This window comes from Cervus elaphus, chromosome 23 (genome assembly GCF_910594005.1).
Source record: "Cervus elaphus chromosome 23, mCerEla1.1, whole genome shotgun sequence".
Lineage (NCBI taxonomy): Eukaryota > Metazoa > Chordata > Mammalia > Artiodactyla > Cervidae > Cervus > Cervus elaphus.
In genome coordinates, this window is record NC_057837.1 from 2,913,819 (window position 1) to 2,940,501 (window position 26,683).

The 26,683-nt window shown below is 39.0% G+C and overlaps 1 protein-coding gene across 1 annotated transcript in view; it reads right to left on the minus strand.

Annotated features, from left to right (window-relative positions):
* The window catches only part of PAK5 (p21 (RAC1) activated kinase 5), a 392,301-nt gene that overhangs the window by 217,295 nt on the left and 148,323 nt on the right, over positions 1–26,683 (minus strand). Inside the window, exon 2 of the mRNA XM_043884728.1 lies at positions 3,242–3,390. The gene's annotated coding sequence lies outside the window, so the exon portion shown is untranslated. The remainder of the gene's footprint in view (positions 1–3,241; positions 3,391–26,683) is intronic.

A 26,683-nucleotide genomic window follows, 5' to 3' on the forward strand; every position in this document is an offset into this window, starting at 1 on the left:
GCCAAGGTCACTGCATAATTCTTTGTCTTCCCACCACCACCTGTGAGCTCTGCCCAGTGGATACACACTCCAGTATAGAAACCCTGTCTTTGGAGAGCATCAGTTTCTCTGAAAAGCATTGGTTGAATCCACATACTGCTGTCTTTTTTTTTTTTTAATTGAAGTACAGTTATTTACAACATTTCAGGTATAAAACAAAATGATTTAGTTATACACACATACATATATCTGCATATATGAGTGTGAAAGTGTTAGTCACTCAGTTGTATCCAACTCTTTGCGACCCCATGGACTGTAGCTTGCCAGGCTCCTTTACTCTCTGAGCCACCAGGAAAGTGCATACGTACATATTTTGAAAGTGCCTATGTATATCTTCTTTTCCAAATTCTTTTCCATTATAGGTTACTACAAGATAGTGAATACAGTTTCCTGTGCTATATAGTAGATCTCACTGTCTACCTACTTTATATACAGTATTTTATCTGTTAATCTCAAGCTCCTAATTTATCCCTCTCCTTCTGTCTTCTACCTTTGTTAATCTTAAATTTGTTTCTGTCTGTGAGTTTGATTCTGTTTTGTAAAAAAGTTCACTTTTATCATATTTTGACATTCCATATATAAGTGATATCATATGCTATTTCCTGTCTGACTTACTTTTAATGGATAACTAATATTCCGCTGTATGTACGGACTACACATACAGTTCTCTGTGCAGGACCTTACGGTTTATCCCTTCTGTTTATAATAGCTTCTCCCTGCTACCCCCCACCACCCACTCTGTCCCTCCTCAACTCGCTCCCCCTTGGCAGTCACCAGTCTGTTCTCTGTGTCTGTGATTCTGTTCCTGTTTCACAGATAGGTTCATTTGCCTCGTATTTTAGATTCCACATATAAGTGATATCACATGATATTTGCCTTTCTCTGTCTGACTTACTTCACTTAGTATGATCATCTCTAGGTCCATCCATGTTGTTGTAAATGGTATCATTTCATTCTTTTTTAAGGCTGAATAATATACCATTGGCTTCCCTGGTGGCTCAGAGGTTAAAGTGTCTGCCTGCAATGCAGGAGAGCTGGGATTGATCCCTGGGTTGGGAAGATCCCCTGGAGAAGGAAATGGCAACCCACTCCAGTATTCTTGCCTGGAGAATCCCATGGACAGAGGAGCCTGGCAGGCTACAGTCCATGGGGTCACAAAGAGTCGGACACGACTGAGCAACTTCACTTTCACTTTCAATATACCATTGATAATACATATATATAAATGATATAGTCCATTGATATATATATTTGATATTTATGATATATCTATCAGTGATATTCCACTATATATATGTATACATACACATATATATATGATATTGAATTATAAGAGCTGTTCATATATTTTGGAAACAATTCTTTACATATCCCCATCTTTTTAAAACACCAATTTTAAGTAGTATTTTCATTTTCTCTTTAACGCTCCACCTAGGAATAATCCATAGGAAAGTTTTAGTCTTTAAGTTATGCTTCACTAAGCTAAGCCATTGGTCCTTTAAAAAACTCATTTCTTATCCAGAAAGGTACCCTTAATATGAACTATCTCTCTGTGACTCAAGTAACACTGTTCTCAGAAGTTAGGAACCATGCAGGAATGAAGGGAGTTGTTATAAAAGCATATGGAAGGCTCAAGTCTCCAAGTGTTGCCTTGAACATGAGATTTCAGGGCAGAATTTTATGTCTTCTCACAGTGTGATATCAACCTCCTTTAAATTTCAGAAGCCACAAATATATACATCATAGACTGAAACAGCAAAATAAATTACCATTTATGTTATGGTAACCACCATAAACCAGCAAAATAACCACCATTATATACCAATGGTTATAAATTACCACTCTCAAGGGACTCTTGAGAGTCCCTTGGACAGCAAGAAGATCAAACCAGTTCATCCAAAAGGAAATCTGTCCTGCATATTCATTGGAAGGACTGATGCTGAAGCTGAAACTCCGTTACTTTGGCCCCCTGATGCAAAGAACTGACTCATTAGAAATTAGAAAAGACCCTGATGATGGGAAAGATTGAAGGCAGGAGGAGAAGGGAGCGACAGAGGATGAGATGGTTGGGTGTCATCACTGACTCAATGGACACGAGTTTGAGCAAGCTCTGGGAGCTGGTGATGGACAGGGAGGCCTGGCGTGCTGCAGCCCGTGAGGTGGCCAAGAGTCAAACATGACTGAATGACCGAGCTGAACTGAACTGACTGTACATTAAAACACAAATAGCAGCATACCTTACATATGACAATTAGAATTATGTTTGGGAATTCATAAAGGACATTGGGGATCATCTAGTTTAAACCAGCGGAAGGACATCCAAAACCTGTTTTAAATCCATCTATTCTCAGTGCCAGGTCTCCAAGCCAACTCATCATGCTCACTTGCCTAGGGGACAGTGGCCTATTTTCCACAATGACTGAGCCCCTACCCCTACCTAAATAACAGTCTTTTACAAATATAACATAAACTCGCTTCTTTACTATTAACCCTCCAAAGGCTTTTGTCTTTGCCGGAGTAAAGTCAAGACAATTGTCCATGTCTAAAGACTCTGCAACTTCCTCTCTATATCATGCTTCTCCAAATACTCTCTTGAACATCTGGATTCTGGATCATAGCACATGTAAGATCCTATCTTCAAGCTTTTACCCTGTGGGCTCTTTTCCATCACTCAGCTCAGAATTCTGAGTGGTCTTCTCTTTATACTAAAACAGAAGTTGCCCTTTTTTTATTCTTTACCTCATTAACCTGTTTATCATGTTCATAATTATCAATGGCTGCCAGCCTCTTTTGCATTTATTGACAATCACTTCTTGGTATCTGGGGACAATTGGTTTTAGGACCCTTGTGGATACCAAAACCCATGGCTGCTCAAGTCTCTTGCATAAAATGACATAGGAAAGTCAGCCCTCTGTATTCATGGGTTCCCCATCCAAGAGTTTAACAAGGATGCTGAACGTGAGGATAGGGAGGTGCAACTCCACTTACTTACCTCCTCCCACTAGAATGTCAGCTCTTTCAAAGCTGTCCCCCTGCCTTTTTTGTGTACTATCATATCCCTAAGTGCCTAGAACAATGTGCAGACATGTAGAAGTCACTCAGTAAATATATACCGAATAAAAAAGGTACTTTTTTGTTTTCTTACCACTACATGATTTAAAATTTTAAAAGGAAAAAACAGTAACATAATTTATTCCCCTACCTTTTTTATGATGGCTGTGGATGAATCAGACTCCAGAGGAGCGTGGCTATATCTGTTCTGCAAATTTTTGCTGGTGCTCTTTGCTGCTCTTCATTTTTCTTCAGTGTTCATTTTGGTAAGAGGTGGGAACATTTTGCCATAGTGTATTTCTGCAACAACATGGCACCAACATGAGTCAGAACCCCACCAACATTATGCTTTGTTTAAAAATAAACATAAAACCTCATTTACTTCATGCTGTCCTCCATGCTGTACATCCCCTCTTTACTGTTTGAATGCTTTTCCTCAATACGCAGCTACAGACCTGCATGTTACTACCTGGACACCCCCAGGCAAGGTCAGGTTCCCTTAGCACTGCCTGCATCGGTCACAGCACTTCCTCTAATCATTCCACTGTGAGTCCATCTCTCCCACTGATGGTGAGCCCCCTCTGGGGACAGGAACTACACCTTTGGCCCATGAATCCTTAGTCTCATTCACTCTCTAGTAGTTATACAGGTTGAATACAGCTGCTTCTCATTATTTGTAGTAGTTATGTTCTATAGAGTTGCCTGCGATACTGAACGAGTGATGCTGAGCCATTGGACTGAGAAGAATACAGGATTAGGTTGATGGTCATCTTGCCCTCAACACTTGTACCACTCACCCAATACACAACCTTGTTGTATGGTTTTATGTAAATTTCCACGTAAAGACACCTATTTAATTGCTGTTGTTGTTCAGTTGCTCAGTCATGTCCGATCTTTGAGACCTTGTGAACTGCAACACTCCGGACTTCCCTGTCCTTCACTATCTTCCAGAGTTTGCTCTACTTATGTTCACTGAGTTTGTGATGCCATCCAACCATCTCATCCTCTGTTGCCCCCTTCTCCCCCTGCCCTCAAACTTCCCAGCATCAAGGTCTACTTCAATAAGTTGGCTCTTTGCATCAGGTGACCAAAGTATTGGAGCTTCAGACTCAGTCATTCCAGTGAATATTCAGGATTGATTTCCTTTAGGATTGACAGGTTTGATCCCCTTTGCAGTCAAAGGGACTCTCAAGAGTCTTCTCCAGCAGCACAATTGGAAAGTAGCAATTCCTCGGCATTCAGCCTTCTTTACAGTCCAACACTCATATCCATACATCATGACTATTGGAAAAACCATAGCCTTGACTGTACAAACTTTTGTCAGCAAAGTGATGTTTCTGCTTTTTAATATGCTCTCTAGGTTTGTCATAGCTTTTCTTCCAAGGAGCAAGAGTCTTGTTATTTCAAGGCTGCAGTCACTGTCTGCAGTGATTTTGGAGCCCAAGAATATAAAGTCTGTCACTGTTGACATTGTTACTCCACATATTTGCCATGAAGGGATGGGACCAGATACAATGATCTTAGTTTTCTGAATGTTGAGTTTTAAGCCAGATTTTTCATTATCCTCTTTCGCTTTCATCAAGAGGCTCTTTAGTTCCTCTTTGCTTTCTGCAATAAGGGTGGTGTCATCTGCATATCTGAGGTTGTTGATGTTTCTCCTGGCAATATTGATTCCAGTTGTGTTTCATCCAGCCCAACATTTCACATGATGTACTCTGCATATAAGTTAAATAAGCAGGGTGACAATATTCAGCCTTGATGTACTCCTTTTCCAATTCTGAACCAGTCCGTTGTTACATATCCGATTCTAACTGTAGCTTCTTGACCTGCATACAGGTTTCTCAAGAGGCAGGTAAGGTAGTCTGTTTTTCTCATTTCTTTAAGAATTTCCCACAGTTTGTTGTGATCCACATAGTCAAAAGTTTTAGTGTAGTTAATGAAGCAGAAGTAGATGTTTTTCTGGAACTCTCTTGCTTTTTCGATGATCCAATGGATATTAACAATTTGATCTCTGGTTCCTCTCCCTTTTCTAAATCCAGCTTGTACATATGGAAGTTATTGGTTCACATATCATTGAAGTCTAGTTTGGAGAATTTTGAGCATTACTTTGCTAGCATGTAAAATGAGTGCAATTGTCTGGTAGTTTGAACATTCTTTGACATTGCCTTTCTTTGGTATTAGAATGAAAACTGACCTTTTCCAGTTCTGTGGCCACTGCTGAACTTTCCAAATTTGCTGGCATATTGAGTGCAGCACTTTACAGCATCATCTTTTTAGGATCTGAAATAGCTCAGCTGGAACTCCATCACATCCACTAGCTTTGTTTGTAATGATGCTTCCTAAAGTTCACTTGACTTTGAATTCCAGGATATCTGGCTCTAGGTGAGTGTTCACACTATTTTGGTTATCTAGGTCATTAAGATCTTTTCTGTATAGTTCTTTTGTGTATTCTTGCCACCTCTTCTTAATATCTTCTGCTTCTGTTAGGTCCATTCTATTTCTGTCCTTTATTGCGCCCGTCTTTGCATGAAATGTTCCCTTGGTATCTCTACTTTTCTTGAAGAGCTCTCTAGTCTCTCCCAATCTATTGTCTTCCTCTATTTCTTTGCACTGATCACTTAGGAAGGCTTTCTTATCTCTCCTTGCTATTCTTTGGAACACTGCATTCAAATGGGTATATCTTTCCTTTTCTCCTTTGCCTTTGACTTCTCTTCTTTTTTCAGCTATTCCTCCTCAGACACACATTTTGCCTTTTTGCATTTCTTTTTCTTGGAGATGTTTTGATCACTGCCTCCTGTACAATGTCAGAAACCTCCATCCATATTTCTTCAGGCACTCTGTGTATCAGATCTAATCCCTTGAATTTATTTGTCATTTCCATTGTATAATCATAAAGGATTTGGTTTAGGTCATACCTGAATGGCCTAGTTGTTTTCCGTACTTTCTTCAGTGGAAGTCTGAATTTGGCAATAAGGAGTTCACGATCTGAGCCACAGTCAGCTCCCGGTCTTGTTTTTGCTGACTGTATAGAGCTATTCCATCTTCAGCTGCGGAGAAGATAATCTGATTTCAGTATTGACCATCTGGTGTTGTCCATGAATAGAGTCATCTTTTGTGTTGTTGCAACAGGGTGAATGCTATGACCAGTGCATTCTCTTGGCAAAACTCTGTTAGCCTTTGCCCTGCTTCATTTTGCACTCCAAGGCCAAACTTGCCCGTTACTCCAGGTATCTTTTGCCTTCCTACTTTTGCATTCCATTCCCCTATAATGAAAAGGACATCTTTTTTTTTTTTTTGGTGTTAGTTCTAGAAGGTCTTGTAGGTGTAGAGATCAAGACCTTGTAGACCTATAAGACCTTATTTAATATCTGTTTATTCATTAAAAGTCAACCCACAGCCAAGTGTACTATAACTCATGCCTGAACCAAGCTTATCCAAGACATGTACATACTCGATAAGGCATATCACAGCCTGCCAGCATTTAGGAACACTAGACAACACTTCAGCACTATGCTCTGGCAGATGGTTGGCTGACATTTCCAACAGCAAAATCACCAAGAAAAATCACAGAAATACAAAAAAACATAAGAAGGTGGCTTGAAAATACAAAATCCATCAATAATGAGGATTGGATGAATACACACTGGTGAATTATATGCACTGCCATTGAAATAAGCAAAAAATAAATACTTCTGTTAGCATATAAAGAGACTAATAAAGATTTCATATACTTCATGAACAATTCAGGAACTGAAGGCTGTTATTCTTGCCTATCCTAATAAAAGGACAAATTCCAGATCTCACCCAATTTCAGACAAGCCCAAAGAAAACTTCTTTGAAAATAATTACAGGTTGAGAGTCTACCTTATCAATTAGGCATAACCCAAAGTGCTCCCCAAAAGATGGCTCCATTTTTCTCCTGAGATTATAAGAAATACCTGCTGTTATTTCATTATATGCATCAGTTAACTGTAGGTACACAACGTAATATTTCCCATACATTTTTTTTAAAGCAATGCCAATACTTTGTGAGATAAACAGCAAAGATTTTGTACTTCCAGTATCTACTTTCTAACGCATTTGAAGGACATTTAAGACTTCCTTAAGAATACAGATTTATGTTTTAAGGCTGCTGCAAAATTTTTCCAGTTAAGTTTACTTCTCAAAATTTTTAACTGGTTAAATTTAACCCTGATTTAATTGTAGTACATAGGAAGTAATTTCTTAATAAAGCCACCATTGCAAAAGCATGCCCTATCTTTAAACTACCATTCCTTTGATCAGTAGGATTTGCACAAGGTGATGTTTTGTGTAGGTAACAAGAAACAGAAGGATGATTCTGAAAGCTCAGTTCCAATGTGTTCAAAGTCTGATAAAATAGAGGTAGACACAGTTTCCTCTTAAAGTCTTGTGAGACTCTCTTCACATATTTTGGAGTATCAGAAGATAAGTCATCTTGTCAGGAAATGCAATTTTAGGATTGATAAAACCATATGGGGGGAGAGAGCATGATGGCAGAGGAGTAGATGGATACAGAGTACATCTCTGTCCACAGATACATCAAGAATACAACTTCAGACACAGAAGTGCATGCAGAACACCAGCTGAGAGCAGACAGGAGTACCTGATCAGCGGAAAAGAATATATAGGACCATGCAAAACTTGGTAGGATGAAGGAACTAGGGGGAAAACAGGAGTGTTATTAGGACTGGACCTTCCCTTGAGGGGTGGTGGAACTGAAGAAGGGGTCCGATCCCCACGGTGGGGCAACTGTCTGAGTCAGAGGAGAAACATTTAAGGCTGAGAGTGAAACAGCTGATCCATGGCAGCCTAAACAGAATGAGAATCAGACAGTCTTTGCTGCATCCATACATACCCCGGACAGGGACACAGGTCCCCTGGAAGGCGCAGTGGCTGAGAGCTGGAGTTTGGGGATTGGGGAGCAATCCCAGGGTGAGGGCTGCTGTTGACTGTGGAGAGACGGATCGAGGGGAGGTGAGGGAGGAGACTGTGGTGGGAAATGCCTGTGGAGGAAAGCCAGGCAGCCATGGAAGCCAGGTGATACTGCTGAGTCATGCATAGGGGGTGGAGCCATCACCATAGCCTCTCTCTCTCCCCACACGCCAGCATCAACAGCTGAACAATAGAGATGCTGACCCATCCAATGCCTGATGTACTCAACTACAGAGCAGGACTCCACCCAGGGTTCTCCTTTAAGAGACTGATGCACCATAATACAGAGTAGGACTCCACCCAGGGTGCCTCTTAAAAGAGCCAGACATGCCGAATAACACAGAAGGACCCCAGGCAAGGGATCCCTCTAAGTGCCAGACTGGGCAGAGCTATAGAGAAAGACTGGCCAAGGAGGCCTTCTGATCGCCAGCTACAAGAGGCTCGAAAAAAGACCCTGATAGGGCCACAACTCCTGCAACAGAGGCGTCCGTGTCCCTGCACACTTGGCACCGCCAGGGTCCCCACAAGTCCAGCAGCCGCACCACCTTCATGCTCAACCCTCACTGGGGCAGAGCTGCCACAGGCAAAACAAGTCTTGCATCTATGCCTGCAGGGTCACTTCAGTCGTGTCCAACTCTTTGCGACCCTGTGGACTGTGGCCTGCCGGGATTCTCTGTCGAGGGGGTTCTCCAGGCAAGAATACTGGAGTGTATTGCCCAGTTCTGGTTGCCATGCCGTTCTAGAGCACTATATCTCCTGCTGCCCTAGTCCCCAACTCCCCCGAGTACCTGAGACCCAAGCAGCTGCAGCACCTCCACACCCGGCCCTCAGAGGGGCAAACCCAAGTCCTCCAGGGCAGCCTCAGGAGCAAACCCCAGTGGACGACCCCCGTGCAGAAGTGGAAATAAAATCACAATTGAAACCCAGGGGAAGAAGACCCCAAACCTTCCCACCAGCTGCACAAGCTGCAGATTAAATCCACATAATCAACGAGGCAGACTCTCTGTCTAGGGAATATATAAAAGGTCATTGAGAGCTCCCACAAGAGAAAACTCACTAGTTCTGATAGCTGTGGACACTGAAGGCAAGAACGCAGAGGAGTAGGACCAGATTAGAATCTGAGCTGCCCCCAGAGCAGGTCCAGAGACCAGCACAGTGTTGGAGGGCATCCTAGGGAGGTGAGGTGGACTGTGACTCCCAGCGAGGGCAAGGACTCTGACAGCAGCGACTTAAGAAAAACATTTATTATTCTTAGGTTTTGACTTGTTCTGTAGATTCTTTTGGATTCCCCCCTTCCCCCGTTCCCCATTGTAATTACCTATTTTATTGGCACTATGAAATCCAAGTAAGTTTTTGAGCTTTTTTTCCTCAAAGTCACTTTTTTTTTTTTTTTTTTAAATTGTTGTTATATATAGATGTTGGCAAGCCCAACCTCTGCCTCTATGTTGGGCTTCTGAAGTTCTGTGGAGTTTTCCTTTTTTCTTTTTTATCTTTCTCTTTTTAAATCTTTAATTTTTAAAACCTACTTTTCTACATTTATTCCTTTGTTTGCTTGTCTTACTGTTCTTTTCCCCTTGCAGTTAATCTTGTATATAAATCTCCTTTATCTACCTCTATTTAACTTTGCATATCTACTCTTTCTTTCTTTTCCTTCTCTCCTTTCCTCTCAACATATTTGTTAGTTTTGTTTTTATTTCTTTATTCCCCACTTGACACATTGCTTTGGTTTTGTTTTCCAGTTTGTGCTTTAGTTACCTTTGTTCTTAACCGGTAGAGAAATTTTTTGATTTCCTTTGATTGCCAGGTCAATCTATTGTACTTTATTTTTGCTGGACTGTTTTGATTTTGCTTATGGATGTATATGTATATGTGTATATTCCATTATTTTAATTACTATTTGCCTGATTTGGTAACTGCCACTTTTCTGGGGTTCATCTTTGGTTTCTCATTTTTGGGTATTTGTTTTAATCTCACTTAATGCCATAACAAACCACTTGTGGAACCTTCGTTTCTGACCAGAGATCAAGCCCTGAACCTTTGGAAGGAGAGCACTGACTCCAAGATCCTAGACTACCAGAGATCTAACCATAGGGAGGATCAAATAGTGAGAACTCACAGAAAGGAAGCCTCTTGAATACAGACCCGGCATCACCCAATGACCAGTAGCACCCTGTGCAGGACGCCTCATCTAAACAACAAACAAAACAAAAATGCAAACCCAGTCATCAGCAGACAGGATTACCACCTCACTCAGCCTTGCCCATCAGAGGAAAAACAAACAAACTCAGCACAAATCTCACCCTATAGGAAGCTTACACAAACCACTGGACCAACCTTAGGAGGACAGAAACCAAAAGGAAGAAAGAATTCAAACTTGAATGCTGGGTAAAGGAGACCTCAAACACAATAAGTTAAAAAAATAATGAAAAGGCACAGAAATACCACACAAATGAAGGAACACACTGGAAACACAGAAGCCCAAATAAATGAAGAGGAAACAGGAAAACGACCTGAAAAAGAATTCAGAATAACGATAGTAAAGATGGTCAAAAGCTTTGAAAACAAAAACGGGGAAAATGCAAGAATCAATTAACACAGATCTAGATGAATTAAAGAATAAACACACAAACTGTACAATTATTGAAATTAAAAATACTCTAGAAGGAATAAATAGCAGAATATCTGAAGCAGAAGAATGAATTAGTGAGCTGGAAGATAAAATAGTGGAAATAACTTCTGAAGAGCAGAATAAAGTAAAAAGAATGAAAAAAACTGAGGGTAGTCTCAGAGACCTCTGGGACAATATCAAATGCACCAACATTCGAATTATAGGGGTCCCAGAAGAAGAACAGAAAAAGAAAGGGTATGAGAAAATTTTTGAAGAGATGATAGTTGAAAATTTTCCCAACATGGAAAAGGAAATAGTCAATCAAGTTCAAGAGGTACAAAGAGTCCCATATAGGATAACCCAAGGAGAAACACCCCAAGACACATACTAATCAAACTAAAAAAGACTAAACACAAAGGAAGAATATTAAAAGCAGCAAGGGAAAAGCAACAAGTAACATACAAGGGAAACCCCATACGTTTAATAGCTGATCTTTCAGCAGAAATTCTGCAGGCCAGAAGAGAATGGCAGGATATATTTAAAGTGCTGAAAAGGAAAAACCTACAAAAAAAGATTACTGTACATGGAAAGGATGTCATTCAAAATTGATGGAGAAATAAAAAGCTTTTCAGACAAGCAAAAGTTAAGAGAATTTAATACCACCAAACCAGCTTTACAACAAATGTTAAAGAGACTTAATATAATCAAGAAATACAAGAGAATAAAAAGATCTAAAAAATCAACCCCAAACAGTTAAGAAAATGACAATAGGAACACATATGTTAATAATTACTTTAAATGTAAATGGATTTAAATGCTCCAGCTGAAAGACACAGACTGGTTGAAAGGATGCAACAACAAGACCCATAGATACTCTGTCTACAATAAATCCACTTCAGGTCTAAAGACACATATAGACTGAAAGTGAGAGGGTGGAAAAATATGTTCCATGCAAATGGCAAGCAAAAGAAAGCTGGAGTAGCAATCCTCACATCGGACAAAATAGACCTTAAAATAAAGAATGTTAAGAGAGATAAGGAAGGACACTACATAATGATCAAGGGGTCAATCCAAGAGGAAGACATAAAAATTGTAAATATCTATGCACCCAATATAGGAGATCTCAATACATAAGACAAACACTAACAGACATAAAAGGAGAAATTGACAGTAACACAATAATAGTAGGAGACTTTAACACCCCACTCACACCAATGGACTTTGGAGAAGGCAATGGCAGCCCACTACAGTACTCTTGCCTGGAAAATCCCATGGACAGAGGAGCCTGGTAGGCTGCAGTCCATGGGGTAGCGAAGAGTCGGACACAACTGAGAGACTTCACTTTCACTTTTCACTTCCATGCATTGGAGAAGGAAATGGCAATCCACTCCAGTGTTCTTGCCTAGAGAATCCCAGGGATGGGGGAGCCTGGTAGGCTGCCATCTATGGGGTCTCACAGAGTAGGACACAACTGAAGCGACTTATCAGCTGCAGCATACCAATGGGCAGATCATCATAACAGAAAATTAATAAGGAAACACAAGTATTAAATGATACTTATTTATATATATATATTAATATATACATATTAATATAAATGATATTAAATGATGAGGTGGATCTCACTGATATCTTCAGGACATTCCATCCAAATGCAGAAGAATACACCTTCTTCTCAAGTTCATGTGGAACATTCTCCAGGATAAATAACATCTTGGGTCACAAATCAAACCTCAGTAAATTTAAGAAAATTGAAGTCGTATCAAGCATTGTCTCTGACTACAACACTATGAGACTAGATATCAATCACAAGAAAAAAAAAAGATAACAAACATGGAGATTAAACAATACAATTCTAAATAACCAACAGGTTACTAAAGAAATCAAAAGGAAAATAAAAAAAAATTCTAGAAACAAATGACAATGAAAACACAACTCAAAACCTATGGGATGCAGCAAAAGCAGCTCTAAGAGAGAAGTTTAAAGCAGTATAATCCTACCTCAAGAAACACAAAAACATCAAATAGTCAACCTAACTTTACACATAAAACAACTGGAAAAATAAGAAGAACAACAACAACAAAAAAAACCCCTCAAAATTAGAACAAAAGAAATCATAAACATCAGAGAAGAAATAAATGAAAAAGAAATGAAAGAAACAATAGTAAAGATTAATAAAACTAAAAGCTGGTTCTTTGAAAGATAAACAAAATTGACAAATCTTTCGCCTGACTCATCAAGAAAAAAAGAGAGAAGAATCAAATCAACAAAATTAGAAATGAAAAAGGAGAGGTTACAACAGACAATGCAGAAATACAAAGGATTAAAAGAGACTATATGAACAACTATATAGCAGTAAAATGGATAACCTGGAAGAAATGGACAGATTCTTAGAAAAGTTCAGTCTTCCAAGACTGAGCCGAAAAGAAATAAAAATTATTAACAACCCAATTACAAGCACTGAAATCGAAGCTGTGATAAAAATCTCCCAAAAAACGAAAGCCCGAGATCAAATGGCTTCACAGGAGAATTCTATCAAACATTTAGAGAAAAGCTAGTGCCTATCCTTCTAAAACTCTTCAAAAAATTGAAGAGGAAGGAAGACTTCCAAACTCATTCTATGAGGCCACCATCACCCTGATACCAAAACCAGACAAAGACAACACACAAAAAGAAAACTACAGGTCAATATCACTGATGATCATAGATGCAAAAATCCTCAACAAAATTTTAGCAAACAGAATTCAGGAACACATCAAAAAGCTGTGGTCAATAAACCCACTGTGACCAAGTTGGGTTTATTCCAGAGATGCAAGGATTCATCAATACACACAAATCAACCAATGTGATACACCACATTAACAAACTGAAAGACAAAAACCATATGATAAACTCACTGGATGCAGAAAAAGCCTTTGACAAAATTCAGTACCCATTTATGATTAAAATTTTTCAGAAAACGGGCATAGAAGGAACCTACTTCAACATAGTAAAGGCCATATATGATAAGCCTACAGCAAATATTATTCTCAATGGTGAAAAACTGAAAGAATTCCCCTTAAGATCAGGAACAAGACAAGGGTGTCCACTCTCACCACTATTATTCAACATAATTCTGGAAGTACTAGCTACATCAATCAGAGAAGTAAAAGAAATAAAAGGAATCCAGATCGGAAAAGAAGTAAAGTTCTCACTGTTTGCAAATGACATGATACTGTACATAGAAAACCCTGAAGACAGTATCAGAAAATTACTAGAGCTAATTAGTGAATTCAGCAAAGTTGCAGGATACAAAATCAATACAGAGAAATCACTTGCATTTCTATATACTAATAATGAAAAATCAGAAAGAGAAATTAAGGAATCAATCCCATTTACCATTGCAACAAAAAGAATTAAATATCTAGGAATAAATTTACCTAAGGAGGCAAAAGAAATGTATGCAGAAAATTATAAGACATGCATGAAAGAAATAAAAGACAACATAAACAGATAGAAATTTATTCTATGTTTCTGGGTAGGAAGAATCAGTATTGTGAAAGTAACTATACTACCAAATGCAATCTGCAGATTCAATGTGATCTCTATCAAATTACCAATGGTAATTTTTCACAAAACTAGAATAAAAAATTTCACAATTCATATGGAAACACAAAAGACCCCGTATAGCCAAAGCAGCCTTGAGAAAGAAGAATGGAGCTGGAGGAATCAACCTTCCTGACTTCAGATTATACTACAAAGCTACAGTCATCAAGACAGTATGGTACTGGCACAAAAACAGAAATACAGACAAATGGAATAAGATAAAAAGATCAGAAAAAAAAAAGATCAGAAATAAACAGATGCACCTGTGGGTACCTTATTTTTGACAAAGGAGGCAAGAATATACAATGGGGCAAAGACAGCCTCTTCAATAAGTGGTGCTGGGAAAACTGGACAGATACATGTAAAAGAATGAAATTAGAACTCTTCCTAACACCATACACAAAGATAAACTCAAAATGGATTAAAGACCTAAATGTAAGATAAGAAACTATAAAACTCTTAGGAGAAAACATAGGCAGAACACTCAATGACATAAATCCAAGCAAGATCCTCTATGACCCACCTCCTACAATAATGGAAATAAAAATAAAAGTAAACAATTGGAACCTGATTAAACTTAAAAGCTTTTGCACAGCAAAGGAAACTATAAGCAAGGTTAAAAGAGAACCCTCAGAATGGGAGAAAATAACAACGAATGAAACTACTGGCAAAGGATTAATTTCCAAAATATACAAGCAGCTCTTACAACTCAATGCCAGAAAAAAAAAAAAAAAAAAAAAACCCAATCAAAAAATGGGAAAAAGACCTAACAGACATTTCTCCAAAGAAGACATACAGATGGCTAACAAACACATGAAATGATGCTTAACACTGCTCATTATTAGAAAAATGCAAATCAAAACTACAATGAGATATCACCTCACACCAGTCAGAATGGCCTTCATTAAAAAGTCTACAAACAGTAAATGCTGGAGAGGGTGTGGAGAAAAGGGAACCCTCTTGCACTGTTGGTGGGAATGTAAATTGATACAGCCACTATGGAAGACAGTATGGAGATTCCTTGAAAAACTAGAAATAAAACCACCATATGACCCAGCAATCCCATTCCTAGGCGTATACCCTGAGGAAACCAAAATTGAAAAAGACACATGTATCCCATTGTTCATTGCAGCACTGTTTACAACAGCTAGAACATGGAAGCAACCTAGATGTCCATCAACAGATGAATGGATAAATAAGTTGTGGTACATATACACAGTGGAATATTACTCAGCCATAAAAAGGAACACATTTGAGTCAGTTCCAATGGAGTGGATAAACCTAGAACCTACTATACAAAGTGAAGTAAGTCAGGAAGAGAAAGATAAATATCATATTCTAACACACATATACGGAATCTAGAAATATAGTACTGAAGAATTTATTTACACAGCAGCAATGGAAAAACAGACATAGAGAATTATGGACACGGGAAGAGGGGAGGAGAGGGTGAGATGTATGCAAAGAGTAACATGGAAACTTACATTACCACATGTAAACTAGAAAGCCAACGGGAATTTGTTGTATGGCTAAGGAAACTCAAACAGGGACTCTGTATCAACCTGGAGGGGTGGGATGGGGAGGAAGATGGGAGGGAGGTTCAAAAGGAAGGGAACATACATATACCTATGGCTGATTCATGTTGAGGTTTGACAGAAAACAACAAAATTCTGTAAAGCAATTATCCTTCAATTAATAAAACAGTAGGAAAAAAACATATGGGTCTACTGCATAATAATAAAATATTTTTCAAAAGTAATATCTTGAAACTGTAATCAGAAATCTTCCAGGAAACAAAAGCCCAGGACCAGATAGCTTAACAACTGAATTCTACCAAAAATTTAGAGAAGAGCTAACACCTATCTTACTCAAACTCTTTCAGAAAATTGCAGAAGAAGGTAAACTTCCAAACTCATTCTATGAGGCCACCATCGCCCTAATTCCAAAACTAGACAAAGATGCCACAAAAAAAGAAAACTACAGGCCACTGATGAACATAGATGCAAAAACCCTTAACAAAATTCTAGCAAACAGAATCCAACAACATATTAAAAAATCATACATCATGACCAAGTGGGCTTTATCCTAGGAATGCAAGGATTCTTTAATATCCACAAATCAATCAATGTAATACACCACATTAACAAATTGAAAGATAAAAACCATATGATTATCTCAATAGATGCAGGAAAGGCCTTTGACAAAATTCAACATCCACTTATGATTAAAACTCTCCAGAAAGCAGGAATAGAAGGAACATACCTCAACATAATAAAAGCTATATATGACAAACCCACAGCAAGCATCACCCTCAATGGTGAAAAATTGAAATCATTTCCTCTAAAATCAGAAACAAGACAAGGGTGCCCACTCTCATCATTACTATTCAACATAGATTTGGAAGTTTTGGCCACAGCAATCAGAGCAGAAAAAGAAGTAAAAGGAATCCAGATAGGAAAAGAAGAAGTGAAACTCTCACTGTTTGCAGATGACATGATCCTCTACATAGAAAACCCTAAAGACTCTTCCAGAAAATTACTAGAGCTAATCAATGAGTATAGTAAAGTTGCAGGATATAAAATTAACACACAGAAATCCCTTGCATTCCTATACACTAACAAGGAGAAAACAGAAAGTGAAATTAAGGAAACAATACCATTCACCATTGCAACAAAAAGAATAAAATACTTAGGAGTATATCTACCTAAAGAAACAAAAGACCTATACATAGAAAACTATAAAACATTGATGAAAGAAATCAAAGAGGACACAAACAGATGGAGAAATATACCGTGTTCATGGATTGGAAGAACCAATATTGTCAAAATGACTATACTATACAAAGCAATCTACAGATTCAATGCAATCCCTATCAAGCTACCAACGGTATTTTTCACAGAACTAGAACAAATAAGTTCACAATTTGTATGGAAATACAAAAAACCTCGAATAGCCAAAGTAATCTTGAGAAAGAAGAATGGAACTAGAGGAATCAACCTGCCTGACTTCAGACTCTACTACAAAGCCACAGTCATCAAGACAGTATGGTACTGGCACAAAGACAGAAATATAGATCAATGGAACAGAATAGAAAGCCTAGAGATAAATCCACGAACCTATGGACACCTTATCTTTGACAAAGGAGGCAAGGATATACAATGGAAAAAAGACAACCTCTTCAACAAGTGGTGCTGGGAAAACTGGTCAACCACTTGTAAAAGAATGAAACTAGAACACTTTCTAACACCATACACAGAAATAAACTCAAAATGGATTAAAGATCTAAATGTCAGACCAGAAACTATAAAACTCCTAGAGGAGAACATAGGCAAAACACTCTCCGACATAAATCACAGCAAGATCCTCTATGACCCACCTCCCAGAATATTGGAAATAAAAGCAAAAATACACAAATGGGACCTAATGAAACCTAAAAGCTTTTGCACAACAAAGGAAACTATAAGCAAGGTGAAAAGACAGCCGTCAGATTGGGAGAAAATAATAGCAAAGAAAGCAACAAACGATTAATCTCGAAAATATACAAGCAACTCCTGCAGCTCAATTCCAGAAAAATAAATGACCCAATCAAAAAATGGGCCAAAGAACTAAACAGACATTTCTCCAAAGAAGACATACAGATGTCTAACAAACACATGAAAAGATGCTCAACATCACTCATTATCAGAAAAATGCAAATCAAAACCACAATGAGGTACCATTACACGCCAGTCAGGATGGCTGCTATCCAAAAATCTACAAGCAATAAATGCTGGAGAGGGTGTGGAGAAAAGGGAACCCTCTTACACTGTTGGTGGGAATGCAAGCTAGTACAGCCGCTATGGAGAACAGTGTGGAGATTTCTTAAAAAACTGGAAATAGAACTGCCATATGACCCAGTAATCCCACTCCTGGGCATCCACACCAAGGAAACCAGATCTGAAAGAGACACGTGCACCCCAATGTTCATCGCAGCACTGTTCATAATAGCCAGGACATGGAAGCAACCTAGATGTCCATCAGCAGATGAATGGATAGGAAGCTGTGGTACATATACACCATGGAATATTACTCAGCCATTAAGAAGAATTCATTTGAATCAGTTCTAATGAGGTGGATGAAACTGGAGCCCATCATACAGAGTGAAGTAAGCCAGAAAGATAAAGACCAATACAGTATACAAATGCATGTATATGGAATTTAGAAAGATGATAACGATAACCCTATATGCAAAACAGAAAAAGAGACACAGAAATACAGAACAGACTTTTGGACTCTGTGGGAGAAGGTGAGGGTGGGATGTTTCGAGAGAAGAGCATTGAAACATGTATATTATCTATGGTGAAACAGACCACCAGCCCAGGCTGGATGCATGAGAGAAGTGCTCAGGCCTGGTGCACTGGGAAGACCCAGAGGAATCAGGTGGAGAGGGAAGTGGGAGGGGAGATTGGGATGAGGAATACATGTAAATCCATGGCTGATTCATGTCAATGTATGACAAAAACCACTACGATATTGTAAAGTAATTAGCCTCCAACTAATAAAAATAAATGAAAAAAAGAAAAAAAGGGGAAAAAAAGTAATACCTTGATGCAGGAAAAATAAAATGAATTAGATGCACCTAAATTTATACTTTATTAGTACCAGTATATTACATTTTCCATATAATTAACCAATATTTGCCTTGGTTTATTTTGTAAAATTTACCATTATTTTTTATTTTCTATTTACCCTGCAAAAAACTAAATTAAAAAAACCAGATGCCATTAACTTACTTTATATGTGCCTGTCTGTGCCTGTGTGCTAAGTCACTGTAGTCATGGCCAAGTCTTTGCAACCCTATGGACTGTAGCCTGCCAGGCCCCTCTGTGCATGCAATTCTCCACACCAGAATACTGGAATGGGTAGCCTTTCCTTCCTCTAGGGGATCTTCGCAACCCAGGGATCAAACCCAGGTCTCCTTCATTGCAGGTGGATTCTTTACCAGCTGAGCCGTAAGGGAAGCCTAAGAATACCAGAGTGGTTAGCGTATCCCTTCTCCAGCAGATCTTCCCCATCCAGGAATCAAACAGGGGTCTCCTGCATTGCAGGTGGATTCTTTACCAACTGAGCTACCAGGGAAGCGCCCTCCTGCCAGTGGAGGAGATGTGAGAGACTTGGGTTGGATCCCTGAGTGAAGAAGATATCTTGGAGGAGCACATGGCAACCCACTCCAGTATTCTGGCCTGGAGAATTCCATGGACTGTATAGTCCATGGGGTCGCAAAGAGTCAGACACGACTGAGTCACTTTCTCTTTCATTGTCTTCATCACTAGCACCCCCCTGGAAAGCTCCAACATGTTCCTAGATCATCACTAAAGCTGTCAAATTTCTTTTTCTTTACACATCCCACTAAGAAACTTTTACTCATATACCTCTGATAAAACCATAATGCCATTATTGACCTAAAAAAGAATGACCTAAATGCTCAGGTAACAGCTATCCCATTGTGAACCTGTTAATAATGCACACCTTAATATAAGGTACTGATGCCAATTAAATTTCATATTTTCATTTCCAGCCTTCAAGAGGAAGGGTTGGTCCTGTAACTGACAGTTGTGACTCTACCCACCTTGCACTATCTGCATGATTTGGGCCAGTTCATTATTCCCCATATTTATTTATTCATTTGAAAACAGGAGATGGACACCATTTTCTATAACCTAGAGTGGTCCTTATGATAAAGTGAAAATGGTCTATATAAAGTACCTGGCTAATAGTGAATAGTAAAAAATATTAGTTCTTGTTTTTGCTCAGTACAAAACCAGCCCAAGCACTGCAGAAAATTGAATTTAGCTCTTAAAGCCAAGATATAGTGAACTATCACCTGTGGGTAATCTGAAAAAAAAAAGTTATAGTCCCCCCACATTTGACTTTCCAGCAAAATAAGCATCTCTATGACCGCGATATCCGTGTGTTACAATATATAACTCAAAATCGGAGTCTGTGTTATGTAAAACAGAACAAAGATTGATAATCAGTTATATTAAAACAGTAAATTTTCTTGGGCTCCAAAATCACTGCTGATGGTGACTGCAGCCATGAAATTAAAACATGCTTACTCCTTGGAAGAAAAACTATGAAAAACTTAGATAGCATAATAAAAAGCAGAGACATCACTTTGCCAACAAAGGTCCGTCTAGTCAAAGCTATGGTTTTTCCAGTAATCACGTATGGATGTGAGAGTTGGATCATAAAGAAGGCCAAGCACCAAAGAATTGATGCTTTTGAACTGTGGTGTTGGAGAAGACTCTTGAGAGTCCCTTGGACTGCAAGGAGATCCAACCAGTCCATCCTAAAGGAGATCAGTCCTGGGTGTTCATTGGAAGGACTGAGGCTGAAGCTGAAACTCCAATACTTTGGCCACCTGATGTGAAGGACTGACTCATATGAAAAGACTGATGCTGGGAAAGATTGAAGGCGTGAGGAGAAGGGGATGACAGGATGAGATGACTGGATGGCATCACCAACTCAATGGAAATGAGTTTGAGCAAGCTCCAGGAGATGCTGATGGACAGGAAGGCCTGATGTGCTGCAGTCCATGGGGTGACAAAGGGTCAGATACAAGTGAGCGACTGAACAACAACGACATATTAGAACAGACAGTTGTGTCCCTGCACAATTTTTTCTCTTCTCATTCAAAGATGAAAGCACTTATGCCGATGCATTTTAAGGTGGTTTACACTCAGAATGAAATGGGCCCCAGAAGCTCTGCCATCTTAGACTATTTGTTGCATCATTCATCCTTTCATCCCCTCTCTCTAGTAACAAGAAAAGCAAATCCACGAATGGTAGCTTTAATATGTGGTTTATGCTATTGTGTTAGAAATACAGGACTTTCTCCCCCCTAGAGTGTAGGCTATGACCTTGGCCTCATTAACACTACATTTTAGCCAAGGAAACTTCAGTGGGTTATGAAGTCATGAAAGCTACTATATATTACTAGGCTGAATCTTTCAACAATTCCAAGGCATTGGGCAAAAAGGAGAAAGAAATGGACTGTATAAGAAAATTAAGTCACAATTATTTTTTAACTTCTTTTTCAAAACTAGGATAGAACCTTTCCACAAGGAATTAATATGGATCATCCTTCTTGAAAATATTATCTTTACCACTGCATCATTGAAAAATAGCTTTTTCTTTATGTATACTTGACAATTTTTCATTATTTTTTAATTGAGTACAATTGATTTGCAATGTTGTGTTAATTTCAGGTATACAGCAAAGTGATTCAGTTTTCAGTAGGTCCTTATTGGTTATCTATTTTATTGGGTTAGCCAAAAAGTTCACTTGAGTTTTTCCATAACACAGAATGAGGTTTCCCAGGTAGTGCTAATGATGAGAATCCACCTGCTAATGCAGGAGACACAACAGATGTGGATTCAATCCCTGGGTTGGAAAGATGCCCCTGGAGGAGGAAATGGCAACCCACTCCAGTATTTTTGCCTGGCAAATTCCATGGATCGAGGCACCTGGCAGGCTATAGTCCATGGCATCGCAGAGTCAGACATGACTGAGTGTGTGCGTGCATGCACACACACACACACACACATACACACACACACTCACTCACATAACATGGAAGGGAAGCAATTCTATACTTTAGAATGGTGATATTATAACTCTATACTTTCAGTTAGGTGCTGTACTCTTTATCTAATAAGTAAACTTTAGGTGCACAAAGGGTTTCATTAACAGGCTTGAAAGCGTAAAAGCCAAGCAGAAAACAAACTGTCAGAGATAGTTTAATATAAGTCTCCTCCAAGGAGTTGAAAACATCATCACATTTGTTTCCTGCTATTCATCTGCCCCTCTGTGATCTTTGTCTCCCTATAATAAAATATTTATAGCCAGAACCCAGCATCCCTTCCTCTTTTTCACTGTTGAAATAAGGAGTGTTCTGTTTCCATGGGAGAAAATAGCAACATAATAGGAACACTAAAATTGAATACATAACTTTGGGGAGTAGTATTGTGTTGGCCAGAAAATTTGTTAGGATTTTTCTATATCATCTTATGAAAATCCTGAGTGAACTTTCTGACCAATGAAATCAGAAACTTACTATACTCAAGAAGGGATTTTCTTTCTTTCAAAGCAAGGTAACTGTGACATATGGGACTGAAAGCTTGCAATAATTATTAATATTCATACCCTGTTTGACTGCACTGAGCTCTCTCAAGGAAATCTTTTTGGGAACATACAGAATTACTTCCTGTCTTTGGATGTCCTCAAATATAGACTGAGCACTATTTTTTCTTTTCAGGTAACAATGAAACTCGATTAAAAAAAAAAACAAAACTCACCTTTCTTGATAGGAAAATATCCTGTTTGAATAGCCTCTATTTCCGAGAAACTTGCCCTAAGCCAATGGAGGAACTGAGTTTTTCAGGACTATGAACTATAGGTAGTATTCACATGCTAGGGATCATTTCAAATGGAAGAGCAGCTTGGAATATATTGGCTTTCATCTTATAGTCACTGTTCTTTGCACAGAAAAACCAAGTGAACCATTAAGTTTGGTATGTTGCTTTCCTTGTCCAGTAGAAAAAGCACTTGACGTTTTAACTGCTAGATACCCAAAGTTGTAAGCACAGTGGCACATATTTGCTTTTTGAACTTAATTAAATCATTTTGTGTCTGGGCCTCCTTGTCTTTGATTCATGGTAATGACAGCTTGGAGACATACTCACAATTTTCAGAGGATTAAATGAGACGATGTGACATGAAACACTATGCAACATTAGATTTAGAAATGTTACTTAAATTACGAATTGTTTGCATTACACAGAAATTAACTTAAACTAATCAAATATAGAAAACAAAGATAACAGCTCAAAACCTAGCAATAATGTCCCTGCAATATAAGGACTGTCTAGTCTCCACTTTAATGGATGTGCACCTGTCCAAGATGAGCCTGATAAAGTTATGTTTCCAAAGATGAAGACTTGATGGAGGGATGGTGGGGACAAAAGTGGGAAAAGAGAGTTGTTTTTTAGTCGCTAAGTTGTGTCTGAGTCTTTTGCAACCCCATGTATTGTAACCCACCAGGCTCCTCTGTTCATATGATTTCCCAGGCAAGAACGCTGGAGTGGGTTGCTGTGCCTTCCCTTCCAGGGGACTGTTCTGACCCTGAGATCAAATCTGTGTCTTTTTCACTGGCAGGCAGATTCTTTACCACTGAGCTACCAGGGAAGCCCAGAAAAATGGAGACCCCCCACCCGCCCCAATAAAAAAGCTAACTAACAGGAAGCTCATTCTTATAACCACTCTCCTCTCTAAAACAGGAGTTCTTGACTAGGGGTTTTAACTTCAAGTCTCTGGGCTCATTTAGATAGATTCATGAGTTCTATGAATTATATCTTTATTTTCATTAGCCTTATAGACAATAAATATTGTAAAGACAAGTGGTCAAGAAAACACAAACCTTTTCACATGATATTATAACTACTGCAGATACCTTAAAATATCATTTGCACTCATCACCACTTTGACTATAAGGCAGTTATTAGACCTGCCATTAGATCTTATACTTCAAAATCAAGAAACACATATTACCATAGCACAAATTTAGTTAATGTTTTAATAACTCAGTGTCCATAAACTTGGCTTCCTTTATAACCCTAAGCACTTTATGTTAGGCATTTTAAAACATTATTTTGACACTGTGGTTATTCAACAATTCCACTCCTAGGTATATACCCCAAAAAACTGAAAATAGGAAGTCAAACAAATATTGGGCCTTCTCAGGTGGCACTAGTGGTAAAGAACCCCCCTGCCAATGCAGAAAATATAAGAGACATAGGTTTGATCCCTGGGTTGGAAAGATCCCCTGGAGGAGGGCATGGCAACCCACTCAAGTATTCTTGCCTAGAGAATCCCATGGAAGAGGAGCCTAATGGGCTACAGTCCATAGAAATGCTAGGAGATGGACATGACTGAAGCAACAGAGCATGCATGCAAACAAATATTTGGTACAAGGGTGTAGCAGTATTATTCACAATAGCCAAAAAAAAGAAAGAAAAGAAAAAGAAAAGAAACAACCCTAATGTCTACCAATCAGATGGATGAAGGTGGTATATTCATACAATGGAATATTATTCAGGCATAAAAGAGAATGAATAATGATACATGCTACAGTATGGATGAACCTCAGAAATATGCTAAATGGCTGAAGGCATACACCAGAGGTCACATATTGCATGATTGCACTTATACAAAACATCTACAATAGGAAAACCCATAGAAAGAGAAAGCACAGCAGGGGGCCCACAGGCTTGGAGGACAGGGAAATAAATAGAACTGCATAAGACAATAAACTGTGGAAAATTCTGAAAGAGATGGGACTACCAGACCACCTGACCTGCCTCTTGAGAAACCTGTTTGCAGGTTAGGAAGAAACAGTTAGAACTGGACATGGAACAACAGACTGGTTCCAAATAGGAAAAGGAGTACATCAAGGCTGTATATTGTCACCCTGCTTGTTTAACTTATATGCAGAGCACATCATGAGAAATGCTGGGCTGGATGAAGCACAAGCTGGAATCAAGATTCCTGGGAGAAGTATCAATAACCTCAAATATGCAGATGACACCACCCTTATGGCAGAAAGTGAAGAAGAACTAAAGAGCCTCTTGATGAAAATGAAAGAGGAGAGTGAAAAAGTTGGCTCAGCATTCAGAAAATTAAGATCATGGCATCCGGTCCCATCACTTCAGACAAATAGATGGGGAAACAGTGAAAACAGTGACTGACTTTATTTTTCTGGGGTCCAAAATCACTACAGATGGTGATTGCAGCCATGAAATTAAAAGACGCTTACTCCTTGGAAGGAAAGTTATGACTATCCTAGGCAGTATATTAAAAAGCAGAGACATCACTTTGTCAACAAAGGTTCGTCTAGTCAAGGCTATGGTTTTTCCAGTGGTCATGTATGGATGTGAGAGTTGGAGACTATAAAGAAAGCTGAGCACAGAATTGATGCTTTTGAGCTGCGGTGTTGGGGAAGACTGTTGAGACTCTCTTTGACTCCAAGGACATCCAACCAGTTCATCCTAAAGGAAATCAGTCCTGAATATTCATTGGAAGGACTGATGCTGAAGCTCCAATACTTTGGCCACCTGATGAGAAGAGCTGACTCATTTGAAAAGACTCTGATGCTGGGAAAGATTGAAGGTGAGAGGAGAGGGGATGACAGAGGATGAGATGGTTGGATGGCATCACCTACTCAATGGACATGAGTTTGAGTAGACTCCAGGAGTTGGTGACGGACAGGGAGGCCTGGCATGTTTCAGTCCATGGGGTCACAAACAGTTGGACACAACTGAGTGAGTGAACTGAACTGAACTGAATATTCCATTTATATATGTACCAAAATTTGTGTATCCATTTATCTGTCAATGGACATTTAGGTTGCTTCCATATCCTAGCTATTGTAAAATGTGCTGTAAAGAACCCTAGGGTACATGTGTCTTTTTCAGTTATGGTTTTCCCAGGGTATATGCCCAGTAGTGGGATTGTTGGGTCATATGGCAGTTTTATTCCTAGTTTTCTTTTTTTTTTTTTTTGAACATTCTTTCCGATTATTTATTTATTTATTTTTTTAAATTTTTTTTATTAGTTGGAGGCTAATTACTTCACAACATTTCAGTGGGTTTTGTCATACATTGATATGAATCAGCCATAGATTTACACTTATTCCCCATCCCGATCCCCCCTCCCACCTCCCTCTCCACCCGATTCCTCTGGGTCTTCCCAGTGTACCAGGCCGGAGCACTTGTCTCATGCATCCCACCTGGGCTGGTGATCTGTTTCACCATAGATAGTATACATGCTGTTCCTTTGAAACATCCCACCCTCACCTTCTCCCACAGAGTTCAAAAGTCTGTTCTGTATTTCTGTGTCTCTTTTTCTGTTTTGCATATAGGGTTATCGTTACCATCTTTCTAAATTCCATATATATGTGTTAGTATGCTGTAATGTTCTTTATCTTTCTGGCTTACTTCACTCTGTATAAGGGGCTCCAGTTTCATCCATCTCATTAGGACTGATTCAAATGAATTCTTTTTAATGGCTGAGTAATATTCCATGGTGTATATGTACCACAGCTTCCTTATCCATTCATCTGCTGATGGGCATCTAGGTTGCTTCCATGTCCTGGCTATTATAAACAGTGCTGCGATGAACATTGGGGTGCACGTGTCTCTTTCAGATCTGGTTTCCTCAGTGTGTATGCCCAGAAGTGGGATTGCTGGGTCATATGGCAGTTCTATTTCCAGTTTTTTAAGGAATCTCCACACTGTTTTCCATAGTGGCTGTACTAGTTTGCATTCCCACCAACAGTGTAAGAGGGTTCCCTTTTCTCCACAGCCTCTCCAGCATTTATTGCTTGTAGACTTTTGGATAGCAGCCATC